The sequence below is a fragment of the Alligator mississippiensis genome, chromosome 4 (genome assembly GCF_030867095.1).
Source record: "Alligator mississippiensis isolate rAllMis1 chromosome 4, rAllMis1, whole genome shotgun sequence".
NCBI lineage: Eukaryota > Metazoa > Chordata > Crocodylia > Alligatoridae > Alligator > Alligator mississippiensis.
Genome location: NC_081827.1, coordinates 94,139,304 through 94,155,613, shown reverse-complemented (window position 1 = coordinate 94,155,613; position 16,310 = coordinate 94,139,304). Strand labels below are relative to the sequence as shown.

At 44.7% G+C, this 16,310-nt stretch overlaps 1 long non-coding RNA gene across 1 annotated transcript in view; it reads left to right on the top strand.

Moving 5' to 3' along the window:
- The first annotated feature begins 318 nt into the window (after window positions 1-318).
- Window positions 319-16,310, top strand: part of LOC132250117 (uncharacterized) — a 33,299-nt gene continuing 17,307 nt past the window's right edge. The window contains exons 1-2 of the long non-coding RNA XR_009461683.1: window positions 319-394; window positions 1,074-1,168. This is a non-coding gene — a long non-coding RNA (uncharacterized LOC132250117). The remainder of the gene's footprint in view (window positions 395-1,073; window positions 1,169-16,310) is intronic.

The window sequence follows — 16,310 nt, the reverse complement described above, 5'->3', positions numbered from 1 at the left end:
GAGCAACCATTTTGAGTAGATCTAGATGGTACCTGAGTTTTTCTGTTCCTTAGACTTTCATTTGAAATGTATGAAAAGGCTCGTGGAAACACTGACCCCACCTAACTGACCTAACCCATATCTCAACTTTCATTACCTTGATCTCTCTAAATACCTCTCAGAAAAGATTGGCTTTTCTACTCTTCCTAAAAGGCTAAGAAATAGGTCCTGTGGGGGACTGTGGCAGGGAACTGTTGGTGCCTACCACTTTAAGAGCGGAGCCCAGCAGCCAGCAGGTGCTTGATTGCAGCGACCATTTTAGATCTCTGGCTGCCTATATAATCAGGGCAGTTCACTGCTGGCAGGCCAGGCAGTAACATTGTGTGGCTGATAGGCTGACTACAACATCCTGGAGGTAAGGGTAGGAGCTGTAGGGGATGGTTTGGAGGCTACTGGTCCTGGGCATGATCTAAAACTGCACCCTGCCAGGAGTGGGTGGCCTGGTGGGGCCCTCAGTGGCACAGAAGCCCCCAGGAAATGCCAGGCTAGTTACCACCCTGGTGAAAGGCAGGTAGGGGTGCCTTAACCCCAGCCCTCACCTTTGGGTGGGTCCTGTAACACTGGAGGCAGTGGAGCCAGGCATAGCTGTGGCTGCCTGAGCCTTGTAGGGTGCAAGACCCTGAGGAGGAAGAGTGGGCCCAGGCACAGCTGCAACCATCTGAGCCCTGCAGGGTGGAGGACCCTGAGGAAAGGTAATTGGGGCCAGGCACAGCTATGGACACATGAGCCCACCAGGGAGGGAAGCCCCATGGCCCTAGTGAGGGGGCAGAAATGAGGAACCCCAGTGAGGGGGGGAAACCAGAGGGCTGGGAGTCCAGTTGGAATGTATACAGTTGCACCCAAGGTATGAACTAGGTAAAGCCTATGGCCTAAGGGGCTGCTCCCAGAGACAGCAAGGCAGTATGAGTTGTCAATGCATGAAAGAGACCCTGTGAAAGGGGGTGGGGTGTGTGAGGCCCTAGTGAGAGGAGGGCGGTATGAGTGTGTATGTGACTGAGGCCTGACAATGAGGTCTAAGCTTGGTCTGGCTGTAGGCCGGGAGCACTGTGTCATCTGGATGCCATCTGCGAGGCTTGGGCTGTGGTGTAGGAGAGGAACAGAGCTGCAGATAGTGCCCCCTGGCATCGAGGTAAGAATGGACGGCTTCCCACCTTAATTAATATCCTAATTAATTAGCAACAGTGTGGGGTGAAGGGTGTGGGACTTGGGGCCCAGGGCCATGTTTGGCCATAGAGCCTGGGCAGGGAGTGAATTGGGGCCTTATGTGGCTTATCCAGGGCAGAAGAAGGGGGCTGGCTTCCTGCAACTGAGTGCACTCCTGAGGGAGTGAGGGGCACCCCTATATTTGTGCAAGGGATGGGGGTGGATGCTGGCTGCATGCTGCAGGCTTGGGCTCCCCAATCAGCTGCCCTCCCTTGGGGCCTCTGGAGCCCAACGGGCAGTACCCAGTGCAGCAAGAAAGATCAGGGTGAGGAGTCTCATGTCACTGCTGGGAGCCTCATGCAGCCATGAAAAGGCATTCCGTGCCACAGCAATGGGGGTGGCAGCATGGAGTTATGCCCCTTGCTGCTGCCAGGAATGGAGGGGGCACCTGGCCATGGCAATGCTGGACTTCCAGCAGTGGTAGCAAGCTTCTTCATCCTGCTTTGCCCTGCCACACCGGGTCTCACTGGCTGGACTGTGGAGGCCCCAGTGGGAGGGCAGCAAGGCAGGAAGCCTGAGCCCCACCAAGGGCTCTGCTCTGGCCATGCCACCTGTGGGGAAGGGGGATCTAGGCTTCTCGCTGTGCTCTGCTGCAGCAGCTACCACCACCTCCCACAAGTGGCAGCCAGGGCTTGGGCTTTGCTGTGGGTGTGCAGAAGGCTGCAGACCTGGGTCCCTGGCCCCACAGCCCTGGCAGCTGGGGGCCCCCTCTGGCAGGGTGGGGGGGGCGCTTTGGGTGGGGAGTGAGGTGCACCAGCAGGGCCAGGGAGCTGAGAGTGGGGAGTGAGAGGCAGTGGCATGGGCAGGGCACCAGAATATCAGGGATGCTTAGCACCCCAAAGCAGTGGCAAGGGACAGCCACAGATGGACACATGTCCTGGTGTGCAAAGGGGGCAGGGAGAGCTATGATTTTCCATGATAAAATACCCAAAATCAAATGCCAAAAATTATAGGTATTTACAATTTATTTTATTATAGTGATTGAGGTACTGGTAGGCTTCCAAGTTGCTTTAAAATTGTAAATATATAAGAAAATGTTGCATTCAACTGATATCTCTCTCTCTCTCTCTCTCTCTCTCTCTCTCTCTCTCTATAGATATATATATATATATATATATATATATATATATATATATATATGTTTTACGTGACTTATGAGGCGAGGCTGAGGGAACTGGGCTTATTTAGTCTAGAGAAGAGAAGACTGAGAGGGGATTTAATAGCAGCCTCAACTACTTGAAGGGAGGTTCAAAAGAGGATGGAGCTGGACTGTTCTCAATGGTGGTAGTTACCAGAAAAAGAACAAATGGTCTCAAGTTGCAGCAAGGGAATTTTAGGTTAGATATGAGGAAGAATTTTCTCACTAGGAGGGTGGTAAAACATTGGAACAGGTTACCAAGAGAGGTTATGGACTCTCCAGCCTTGGCAGTTTTCATGGGCCGACTCAACAAAGCCTTGACTAGGATGATCTAGTTGGGGACAGTCCTGCTTTGAGCAGGGGGTTGGACTAGATGACTTCTGAGGTCCCTTCCAACCCTAATTTTCTATGATCCTATGTTTAAACCATGTCCTACATTGTTGACTCATGTCCACTTACAATGCAACCTGGTGACCTTCAGGCTCCACAGACTGGTGATGACATCACCTTAAGATGTCTGAAACAATATGCTGAAATTCACTGGTGACATGTAGGGGGTGCAAGTGCACCCCCCGAGCATAGCGGTGCACACCCTGCAAAAGGCGGCACCTGTGGGTGGTTGCCGCTCGCTATCCCTCCCACCCCCACTACCACTGACACCGCTGGCAGCATCTGTGGGCAGTCCCTGATCTCCGCCAATGCTGCCGGCGGCTTCTGCAAGTGGTCGCCGACCACCGCTTGCCACTCCCCTCCACCCCGCTGCTGACCATGCCACTACTGCCTGTGGGAGCTCACCATGCCCCCCAGCCTCTAAAGACACAGCATTCATGCTGAAAACTGCATACACTAAATAAGTGAGAGCAATCTAGCTCCATCCTCTTTGGATCCACCCTTCAGGTAGTTGAAGGCTATCATAGCATCCTAGTATCATAGTACTTAGGGACAGAAGGGACCTAAACAGATCATCAGGTCCAACACCCTGCCCCAGGCAGGAAGGGGTGCCAGGATCATATCACCCTAGCCAAATATCTGTCCAGCCTCCTTTTGAAGACCCCCAAGGTAGGAGAGAGTACCATTCCAGAGCCTAGCAACCCTAACCATAAAGTAATGTCTCCTGATGTCCAGCCTGAACCTTCTCTCTAACAATTTGTGGCCTTTATTCCTAGTAACCCCTGGTGGTGCCCCAGGGAACAGAGCCTCCCCCAATTCCCGCTAGTTCCCCCTGGTGAGTTTGTAAACAGCCACCAGATCCCCTCTCAGCCTTCTATTGTGGAGGCTGAATAGATTCAGGCCCTTTAGCCTCTCTTCGTAGGGCTTGCCCTGCTGCCCCTTGTCCATGCAAGTGGCCCTCCTCTGGACCCTCTCAATGCTAGCCACATCCCTCTTGAAGTGAGGTACACAGAACTAGATGCAGTACTCCAACTGCAGCCTGACCAATGCCACATAGAGGAGAAGGACCGCCTCCCTAGACCTGCTTGTGATGCATCTGTAGATGCACGAAGTGCAAATCAGGAAACAAAGCAGATTTATGGAAAATTAACTCCTAAACCTTCAATCCTTATTGAGAACACCCCCTCCCTTGCTCCCTTCAAATAAACTCTCACTAATATCCTTTGCTAAGGTTATATATTCACAGAATTTTCCAGTTGGGGGGGAATCTATCTACAAAGACAACTACTATACCTGGTCAGATATTACATTACACAACAAAACTTCAAAATTGCTGTTACATAATAGAAAAACAGAGTGTTTGTTTCTCCTTTCTCAGAGAAAGTACATTCTGATATGGCTGTGATCATAGAAAGAAAAGTAACCTTCAAAACAAGAACATGATATATAACATCATCATGTTGGAGGATAACAAAAGAACTAAAAGCATCTTCTCCATAGGTATGCACACATCACTAGTAATGAAAACAGGTATATGATTCCTGCAATAAATATTCTAACCTACAAACCTCAAGCTGTTTGTGCTCTGATCCTTGACTCTTAACACATCATTTTGATATGCCCAGGTTGCTAATTTCAACACTGTGTTCCCTTTTCTCTAATCTCAGCATCTTTCAGCTGTTGTAGTAGGAAATACAAATGTGATACCACATGGTCACAGTAACTCTGAGGTTGCTATGAAAATTAGCAAGGCAGCAATAGAGCCATAACATCATTCCTTCAGTATTTCTTTGCCATCAAAATGCCATTTCCTCTTAGCAGTAGTATCATAATATATTACAGTAATGGGAAAATTGCTATATCTTGCAAAAATAACTACTGTGGATGCACAGCTAGGTACCATCTTACATGGCAAAGTGTAGTGGGAAATTACTCTTCTTCCTTAATATCTATTTTTTTTGGCAATGCCATATGACTCCATCCTGTTGTCCATCTTGGTTAATCAACTCTATATACATGCCACCAGTAGAGGGGATTATGACATGGTCTGAGTGGGCTATAAAAACAGCACCATCTTGATAATACTCAGTTATTTGTCTTCATTCCAGTGGTCCTGATTGTATTTGTTTCATTGCCCTCCAGATATCTAACAGAAATGAGCTGCTTGTGTGAAAACTGATTTATATATAGTCTAGCCAAGAAAGAGAGATGGTGGTTGGCAGTCTGAAGTGCTCAGAAGGAGTAGAAGACACTCAAGCAGGGGTGCTTGCCAACCTGTAATCAAACCTCCTCTTTATTTCAAGTTTTATTTAAACTCTGACCTGCTACTAAACTTATATACAGCAGCAGTTTCTGGGATCATCCAAAGCAAAAGCTTGTTCCCATTCTACATAGTCTCACATACTACATACAGTCTACATAATGTCACAAACTTCTTGCTCCCCCTAGATAGCCTTACTAGAGCAGAGTGGCAAAAAACCAAAAATGCTGCTCCTATTCTCAGCTCCTAGTAATACTGATAATTGGATTCAATAAACAGAGGCATACAACAAATAAGAAGAACAAAAAATGAACTTTAATTTTGAAAGAGTAGGCAACCTCTGCAGGCGCACTCTCTCTCTCTCTCTCTCTCTCTCTCTCACGCACAGAGGTTTAGATCTAAAGCTTTTCCATTAATGGATCTTTGCGTGAAGTTTGGTGGTCTTAAACAAACATTTCATTACAGCTTCTTTCCATAAGCAGTAACTCTACTCCTATCACTTTTTTCCTGCCACTTTCACAATTTGCCCTTTTCTTTTCCCAGTTCTACCTCCAATAAAGTCCCCTTGGGAGGCTCTTATCTCAACTGTAAAGAGATATTTTTTCCTTTTAAATTCCATGTTTTTCTTCCTGCAAACCATAATGTTGGGGGAGCAAATATGATGGCTGGTACAAGATCAGTAATCTTCCAGTTTTATGGAATTAATCAAGTATTTAAAAACTTATTGAAAGTTAATAACTGAGAGCCAGAAATTACCTGAGACAATTCTTTTATGAATGATAGATGAAATTCATCTAAAGCTACTTTGATAAAATATTTATCTTAGTAGATACTGGGTGCATCTACATGTGCCTCCTATGACGCAGTCATTACCACACCGTCATTTAGTACTTGCTTTAGGAAGTACTAAATTGATGGCGCATGGTTATTTTTAGCAGCGATGTCGCCATAGCAACATGCTATTGTGAGGTAGCTCATTGCTATGGTGACATAGCATTGGCATCATGGATTATGCCTGCCAATGCTATGCCACCATAGTGATAATCATTGTCCATTAGTTAGTAGTGGGCAGTAAGGGCCCCTCTACATGTGCAGCTAAAGGCATAATGGGATCTAATAGATTTCATAGACATTAGGACTGGAAGGGACCTCAGAAGATCATCGAGTCCAGCCCCCTGCCCCAGGGGCAAGAAGTCAGCAGGGGTCGTAGGATCCCAGCAAGATAAACATCCAAATGTCTCTTGAAGGTGGTCAAAGTAGGTGCTTGAACCACCTCCGGCAGCAGTCTATTCCAAACCTTGGGGGCTCGGACAGTAAAGAAATTCTTCCTTATGTCCAGCCTCAAACAGTCATAGAGGAGTTTGTGACCATTCAACCTTGTCATTCCTTGGGGTGCTCTGGTGAACAGACGTTCCCACAGATCCTGATGAGCGCCCCTGACAAATTTATAGGTGGCCACAATATCACCCCTGAGCCTTCACTTTTCTAGCTGAAGAGTCCCATGGCTTTCAGCCTATCTTCATAAAGTCTGTTTTCCTGCCCTCTGATCATGTGGTGGCTGTCCTCTGGACTCTCTCAAGTTTCTCCCCATCCTTTTCGAATTGTGGAGCCCAAAACTGGATGCAGTACTCCAGCTGTGGCCTCACCAAGGCTGAGTACAACGGGAGGATGACATCCTGGGATTTGCTTAAGAAGCATCTATGAATGCAAGCCAGCATTTTGCTCGCTTTACTAGCCGCAGCATCACAATGAAGGCTCATGTTCATCTTGTGGTCAATCATGACCCCCAAGTCCCTTTCACCCATAGTGCTAGCCAGTGTAGCACTGCCAAGCCTATAAGGATGTTGCAGGTTTTTCTTCCCAAGGTGAAGAAATTTGCATTTTTTCAGTGTTAAACACCATCAGGTTCTCGTCCACCCACTTCCTGAGCCTGTCAAGGTCAGCCTGGATCACCCTCCTGTCCTCAGATGTGGACACTTTACCCCAGAGTTTGGTGTTGTTGGCAAACTTGGCCAATCCGCTTCTGATACCAATGTCCACATCATTAATGAAGATGTTGAATAGTATAGGCTCAAGGACAGAGCCTTGAGGAACCTCACTGGTCACAACATACCATGATCATTGACTTCCATCAACCACCACCCTCTGGGTCCTACCACGGAGCCAGTTCCCCAGCCAGTGGATCATGGTGAGGCCGAGGCCATAGTTGGCCAGTTTTGCTAAGAGTTGATCATGGGATATCAGATCAAAGGCTTTTTTAAAGTCAAGATATATGACATCAATCTCTTCTCCCTTGTCCAGGTGATAGGTCACCTGGTCATAAAAGGAAATAAGATTGGTCAAGCAAGACCTACCTGCAACTAACCCATGCTGGCTATCCCTCAGGATGTTGCCTTCAGCCAGTCTGTTAAGAATGACCTCTTTGATAATCTTTTCTAAGACCTTCCCTGGGCTAGAGGTCAGACTGATGGGACTGTGGTTTTCTGGATCCACTTTCCTCCCTTTCTTGAAGACAGGCACCATGCTGGCCTTCTTCCAATCTTTGGGCACTTCACCAGAGCACCAGAAGTTCTCAAAGATCTGTGCCAGGGGCTGATCTGTGATGCTAGCCAGCTCCTTGAGTACCCTGGGGTGTAAACAGTCAGGGCTGGCTGACTTGAAGGTATCCAGCCTCTCAAGGTGTTGCTTCACAAGGTCAGCATTGATGGAGGGTAAGGAATCTCCCTCACCCAGGCCTCCCTGTCCCATAATGGGCAGGGGTGTCCCATGGGACTGGTGAAAAACTGACACAAAGTACCCATTTAGCAAGTTGGCTTTTTCCTGAGCGTCAGTTGTCCCGTCTGGTTTAGCAGGAGTCCAATGTTGCCCTTGCTTTTCCTCCAGCTCCCCACATATCTAAAAAAGAATTTTTTATTGTCCTTGATGCTTGTAGCTAGTTGGAGTTCTGTTGCAGCCTTAGCGATCCTTATTCGCTCCCTGCAGGTCCGGACCAGTGCAGAGTATTCCTCCTTGGAGGTGGATCCAGTCCTCCATCCTTTGTAGGTCTTTCTTTTTAGACACAGGAGGTTCGCTAGTTCCCTGGAGAGCCAAGGGGACTGCTGTGTCCTCTTGCTGCCTTTCTTTTGAGATGGGATAGACTTTGCTTGTGCATCCAGACTCGCTCCCTTGAGGAGCAACCACCCATCCTGAATTCCCCTCCCCTTTAGGTCGTGGCCCTTTAGGGCCTCACTGACAAGCCTCTTTAGCTAGCTTGTCAAAGTCAGCTTTCCTGAACTCGAGGACTTCTGTATTACTGACTGACTTGCCAGCTTTACAGAGGATAGTGAAGGAGATCAGCTCATGGTCACTGTCACCCAGCTTCCCATTGATCATAATGTGAGACCCATGCACCTCCTGCTATACCAAATGTGCATGGCAGGAGGTGTGATTATGGGATTGCATATTAGATTGCATTTCACCTTACTGGTGGTGTGGGGGAACCCTGGAATCATGATCCCAGGCTCCCCCAGCATTGGCTCCCATGGTGTGAGCCCCACAACTGACAGGTCTCATGGGGATTGCAGTGGGGGCAGCAGGAAGAGCGCTACCACTGCTGTGAGCATCATGAGGTATGGGGCTCACAGCTGTGGCAGCAGGGAAAATGCTGCCCTGCTGTGAGCCTTGTGAGGTGCAGGGCTCACCGTAGAGGCAGCAGGGAGTCTTACAAGGCTTGCAGCCGCATTCTCCCCTTGGCCATGCTGTGAAGCCCACACCCAATGATGCTATCTCCACTGTGAGCCCTGAAGTCGACAAAGCTTGCAGGGTGGGGGGTAGCAGTCTCTTTGCTGCAAGCCCTGCAGATGGCAATACTGCCAGCACTTGAGAGCCTTGTCAGCTGAGGAGCTGGCAGGGAGTGGTGAATCCCTGTGGCTGAGAGCCCCTCAGTTGATGGGGCTCCCAGCAAAAGGGGAACACCTGGTCACACAGTCAATTAATGGTGTGATTGGAACAAACTACAAAGTTATTACACATTTTTTGTGGAATCACTTTTTAGTTTATTGCTTGTTTTATCACTCTATTAATTAGGTGAAAGTGTAGCTGGGTCACAACTTAAGTCGTGATTACCTGGTTAATCATGCCTTAAGTGAAACATATAAAGGGGGCCAAAGGTATTTATAATCCTCATGTGATCTGAGTCCAGTATCCTGCTTCTTTTGAAATACAGAACAGAAATAATTAATGATCACTTCTTTTTCTGCAATGCTTTAGCAATTTTACAGTATCTAGAGCCTATACCATTATTAGTATTTTTTTTTGTTCTTTATATACTTAAAAACTCATTCCTACTTCACTCAGCCATGTCAGTTATAGATTTTCCCAGATAAGTTTAACTTTCCTTTTCAATTTCTACACTTCATAACTTCTCATTTATATTAATTGCTCTATATTTTCCCTTTTAAACATTTGTTATACATATATATATGTTTAATTACTGCCTTCCTTTTGCCATGGGCCCAATGTGAGCTTTTATTCAGCCTTCTTTTTTACTGTCAACTCATAGTTGTTGAATCACGATGTTTTTGGCCATCTAACAAACTTTTCTTAGAGGTCTCCAAATTATCATGCAAAGTGGTTTGCCTAATTTTTTCCTCCCAATCAGTTTAGCTTGTGATTTTCCCTGTCTTGAGGAAATTGGCCCTTTTAAACCATTCACTACAGATATAACTCATAAGACTATACTCTGTTTGACCATGTTAAATGTGATCATGTCATTATTGCTGGTTCGTAGTCAGTCACCTACTTTCAGCTTAGTGATTAATTCAGTCAGAATGATGTCCAAATAGAGTTGCCTCCTATTAGGGGCAAAGGCTTTTTATGTTAGAAAGTTATCATCTATAAATTTGAGATTCTAGTGATGTTTTATTCCTGTTCATAGGCCTATAGTAGGTATGTCCCAAACTGAAGTAGCCCATAACAACTTGGTGTTCCCTTCACAATTCCAGACATGTGCTTGAAGAGTAGCTTAGCTTGCGCTCTATTTTATTTTGGTGATATCTAGGGGCATTTATAGACATGCTTCAGGAGGTGGAGAGGCACTTTAATTAGCAAGCCATGCTAAAGCACCTGAGCATCATGTGTATCAATGTTGTTTGATGAGCTTTAAGTCAAAGTGCTCTGCCATCATTTTTCAGAGCGGGGAGACTAATACACGATGCTGAAGGCTGTTGGAGTGCGTTAATTTCTGTGCTTGACCAGACTCGATTAATCAAGTCTGCACTAACATGATGGATTTACAGTGCATCAGAGTTGCCTCTCTTCCTGTGTGTAAGTGCCCTAGTAGACAGCCATTGGAATCCACCGCTAGGCATTTTTAGTTAACATCTTGACCTTGTGCATTCAGGACACTGTAATTTTGAGTTATCAAAGAAAGTAGTGATCTTTTCATTGCAGTGTCACCCTCAACCTTATTGCCATGTCTATGAATCAGAATAATGTCTCACTCTAGCCCCCTAAACGAATTACAGACTTTTCTGGGTGGATTCTCCAGGCATGGGAAAACACCCAGAGGTTGGTAGAGGGCAGAATCATGGAACAAAGGTTAGGATGGCATTGCCTGCATATATTCCTTGCATATTTTAGCTCTAGATCACCTACAACTGGCCTTGTGAGTGTTGTAGAAGTACCTCTTTCTCAAAATTCACATTCTATACAACACATTATGGTACATTTGCAAAGACTGTCTTTTATATCCATTTCTTGGCACTCTTGCTTCAATAGTTGTTCCACTGTCAATGCTTTTGTTTAATATTTTTCCTAGTGCTATATGTATGCATGGTGTCTCTGTACTATTGATCTTTTAACTTTTCACTATTTTACATGTACAGATGTTAATATAAGTACCTTGAAAATAGCACTCAGCAATCATTTCCTTTATATAGCTGGGATGGGATCACTGACTTTTCTTTTCTGCTTTCTTTGTCGTGCCTTTTATCTGTGCTTTAATCAATGAAAAATCACTAGTAATGCGGGGCTGTTCAGTCATTTGAATAAGCAGATCTTAAAATCCATTTCTCCTTTTCTAGAATTGTTTAGATTCTTTTACAGAAAGCTGCAGTGATGATTCCAGATTACACTTGAATTGATGAAATCTCACTTTACTCTGTGGGTTTTGTCAATGCTCAGTCTTGCTGCTAAAATATTAGCGACATAGAGAGTCTGCTCAGAAAAAGGCAGAGTTTGAGAGCATGCTTTTCATCCTTTAAAGAGTAGTTATACTGAAAGTGATTCTCTAAATATACCCTCATTTAACTCCCCATTTATTATTTCTTAGTACTGTCTATATCAAATGTGTTCAGTTTACAAGTCAAAAGATAATGCTTTTAACTTCTGGGAATGCATCCCCCACCTGAGGTCTCAAAATGAAGCTGAATTCTTTCTGCCTCTTGCAGTTTCACTAGGTATAGTATTCTGCAGCTAGACTGTTACCTGACAGGTTTGTTAATGGTGCATGAGGTAAAATGCAACCTGAACACTCTTCCAAAGCTACAATATATTTCTACAGTGCTGACCATAGTAAAAATATGTAATAGAGCAATCAAAACCTTGGTCCCACTGAAGTCCTTAGGAATTTTACCTTGCAAGGGGGGAGGGGATGGGCATGATTTCAGAATAGATTTCCAATTTAGCAAAGAATCTTAAGCATCTGAATAGTCAGTGGGACAGCTCACATGCCTAACTGGCTTGTGAATCAGGATCTAAATTATATGTTGCAGGGAATTTTGAGCATTGAACTTTTACCTAAATTTTCAGAGGAAAAAATTCCTCCTCCTTCACTGAGCCCGTGTCTACATGAGACACTTACTGCACAGTAGCTTGTTACTATTGTACAGCAGTTCATTAGCAGTGCACAGCAGGGCTGTGCAAAGCTTTGGGTGGTGATTTGATTGAGAGGAGATTTGGTGGCCAAATCTCTGAATCTGAATCGAATTGGGGACCAATTTAAAGGTCCCAATCGATTCAAAGCTCTCTGAATCTTCAGAAAAGATTCCCCCACCATGGCTGCCCCTGCCTACCCTAGCTCCCGGTACTTTAAAGAAAAGCCCCAGTGCTCACTGGCTGCTGCCAGGCAGGGGGTGATCCCAGCTACCCCCCACTGCCCCATACTGCATGGGGGTTCTGCATAAGCTCCCCACTCCCCCATCCCCCCACAGGTGCCCCACCTGGGCCAGCTCTGGCCCTTTAAGAAAAACAAACAAACAAGAAAAGGTCTGGGACTCACCGCTCCTGCAGTGACCTTGGGGTTTCAGGGGGGCTCATGCAGAGCAGTGGGGGGCAGTGGAGATTGCTCCCCACCAGCAGAAGTGGTGAGTCTGGCGGTGTTTTTGTTTATTTTTTTCTTAAAAGGCCAGAACTGGCCCAGGCGGGGCACTGGTGGGAGGGCTGGGGAAGTGAGCACGGGGATCAGGGGTTCATGCAGAGCTCCCCATACAGTGTGAGGCAGTGGGGGCAGCAGGGATTGCCCCTGCCCGGCAGTACCCGGTGAGCCTGGGGGTTTTTTTAACAAGTGCTGGGAGCTGGGGCAGCCTTTGCTGGGCTGGGAGAGGGGCAGGGGATGGACCTGGCCTTGCTGATTTGGAGATTTGGCAGCAGCCAAATCTCTGAATCAGATTCAGTCGAATTGAATCGGGACAGTGATTCAAATCACCGAATCGAATCACTCCCCCCCAAATCGGCCGAATCCGAAGTGAATACTAGCTGTTCCGCACAGGCCTACTGCACAGTAGCATCGTGAGACACAAACCATGATGTGATGTTACTGTGCAGTAGTAACGAGCTACTGCACAGGCAGCATCACCACAAAGCCGTACAGGGACGCTACTGCACAGCAATGCCAGTTACTGTGCAGTCGTTTAGTACTTAGGTATGCAAGTACTAAATGACTGCGCGGTAACAACTGGGCAGTCAGCATCTTGTGTAGACAGAGCCTGAGAATCCATGAGTCTTAGAAAATAGGCTTATTCTTAAATGAAAAATTCATATACATTGGTGTACTTTTTATTGTTGATGTATTTTTTATTGTGGGGTTTTTTTTCCCTGTAGCAGTTGGGTCTGTTTTCAAGTATAAACGTTTACTTTTCACACTATAAGTATTTTTTGCATTTCTGTCCTCATACATGGAGCAGAATATAGGCTAGGAAGATGATGATGATGATGGTATTTTTCAATTCAGGTTTTTGACCAAAAATTTATTTTAACCTTTTTTCAGTGTCATATTTTGTCATTTTTAATGTGCATGAACTTTGCATACAAGTTGCAAATGTCACTCACAGTTATGACTTGTAACTTTTAAAGTTTTTGTTATCTCTGTATTTATTTTATTCAAATTCAAGAAATGGAACCATACGTTACACTTTATTTTGTTGGCATGTATATTTCCTTAACCTTTGTAAAGCCAAATTATGTCCTTAAAGTGTGTGTGTGTGTGTGTGTGTGTGTGTGTGTGTGTGTGTGTGTGTACATGTACAGCTCCCATTCATGCTGTTGAGAGACCCTTCATATGCATCCAAGAGAGGAATTTGACCATAAGTAGGCATTCTGTTGAGGGGGGAGCTTGTCTGCTTTGTTTGCTTTTAAGAGGAAAAGCTATATTCTTTCTTCTCTTGAAAGAGAATCAATGAAAGAAACACAAGGAATTTTTTGACCAATAAAGGGAGGGAGAAGGGGGCCTGAACTGTAGGAGAAACAATACAACTTTTGATAAAGCTAATGTTGCTTTCTGTTAAACGAAGAGTTCATAGTACCAGGAATTACACTCTTTTCTGTTTCCAATATCTTGCATCATCAAATGTTCACAGGCATAGCATTAAATAAACTTCCACTCTGAAAGAAAAATAAAAGGAAGCTAAGAAGGGAAGGGAAGAGAGACCATAATGTCAGCTATGGATAACTGTGAAGATCTAAATACTTCAGTGAAAGGTGCTCTAAAATGATAGGATGGCATATTTCAGTTAATGATAAAATGCCTCAATTGTATGTCACTGCCCAATGTAAACATACCTGCAAATATTGTTTAGTCCTTTAGCAAAAATGAACTAAATCAGAATACAAATCAGATCCGAATTTGTGCTTAGATTGGTAACAATAAACATAAAAATATAATTATATTTGCTCGATATTAAGTTGAGGTTTTCTCCCCATTTAACATTGTGTGGAGCCTCTCATATTAGAATCACATACAAGGAGGCAGGCAGTTGCTGTAGCTTTGGCTCCAACCCCTGCCTAGGGTCCAGCTATAGCTGCACCTGCTGCCTGTGCCCCTTGGCACCTTTGTACTCATCTCACCCCTGCAGTCCCTTCCCCCCATACCTCCCTCCATGCAGCCTCTGCTCCCCTGCCTGCCCCTCTCCCTCTTCTCTTAACTTTTCTCTGTGCCAAAAGGCTCTATGTATGCTGTAGCCTGTGTCACAGAGCATGGCTCCAGCCTGGCCATATAGCAGCGGCACAGTCCACATGGAAGCTATGGGGGCTGGGCTAAGGTCATGCTCAGTTCTCCAGTCTAGAACAGGGACAGATCCTGCTGCATGGAGCAAAGGTAAGAGGGGATTGAGGGGAGCAGAGTTTGGGTTGGGGGAAGGGAGGCAGGGGAGGAAGGAGCAGAGGCAGGAGAACACGTGTGAGGATGCAGGGGGGCAGGCAAGGGGCAGCAGTGGCTGGGGGCAGGCATAAGCAGGGGGTAAGCTGCTTGACCCCCCCCACCCCCACTGTCTTTCCCCCCTGCAGTGGGGGTGGGGGGGGAGATGAATTAAAGACAACCCTCCAATAATTAGATTCTATACGCTGAAAATGATAACAAATTTATAATTTTTCCATATATAGAATCTAATTATTGGGGTGCCATCTTCAATTCAGGGTCATCTTAGATTTGAGTGAATGTGGTACTTGCTGTAGTACAATTTATAACTTGAGAACCCAGTCTTGCCACCTTTATTGATCAAAATGAGCCTGCTGAAATCAATGGGATTGATCAGGTGCATAAAGGTTACAACATACATGATTTTAAAATAATACTAAATGTTTTCCTTACATTTGTTCCTTTGTTGTTATCATAGTACATTGTGTTTCCATAAGAGATATCACTAACTATTATGTTCTTATAAGTACTAATTTCTGCTTGTTAAATGTGCACTGCTATGGCCTTTTATAAAGTGGTTTAACTTTCATGTTAATGAATTGGCTCTATCAACCAGAAGAAACACATATGTATAGCAAAATGATCCCAATTATATCAATTCTATACATCTAGAATACATGTAAAATAACTGTTTTACTTCAGCTGATGAGGCAGTGGAGAGAATGTAATTACAGATATGCAAATAATGTATTTCTTAGTTCAGTGATGAAATGGAATGATTAAAATAAAATTGGTTTGGATCAAAATAGAAATCGTTTACCAGCAAAATGAAAATAAAACAAATAAACAAAGATAAATCCCATTTTGTCAAACTGAAATATTTAGTTTATTTAAACTTTTAAAAACTTTTCTTAAGAGGTCAGTTTCAATCTGAAAATACCATTTTACATTTTAAGAACAAGTTTATTTTAAAATGTCCAAGCAAAATATTTAGATTTTTTTCCAAATATCCATCTTTTCAAGCAGAACTCTGTTGAATTTGACCCAAATGATTTCAGTTCCACTGAAACTGTATTTTTCAGAGCTTTTTGTTCACAATTCACCAATGGACATGGAGATTAATTTATAATCTTCCTCTTCACAGTACCTTTTATATATTTAAGGACCATTACCATGTCCCTCATCAGTCTTTTCTTTTTTAAATTAAACAGAATCACTTCTTTTCTCTTTCTTTATACATAATATTTTCTATACTTTTGTCATTCTCTTTTGAACCATTTCTACTTGGCCCAGAAGAGCAGTGGCCCAAATGGGATGCAGTATTCCAAATAAGGCCATACCAGTGCAAAGGAGAATGGAAGGAGTATTTAATGCATCTTTCATAGTTTCATAGTAGTTAGGGGTCAGAAGGGATCTGAATAGATCATCTAGTCTAACCCCCCGCCACTGGTTGGAGCACACGCTGGGATCACATGACCCCAGACAGGTGTTCATCCAACCTCTTTTTGAATTTACTCAAGGTAGGAGCAAGGACCACTTCCCTAGGAAGTTGGTTCCAGATCCTAGCTACCCTGACAGTGAAATAGTGCCTCCTAATCTCTAACCTGAACCTATTTTCCAGCAGCTTCTGGCCATTGTTCCTCATCACTCCAGGTGCTGCTGGGGGGAAT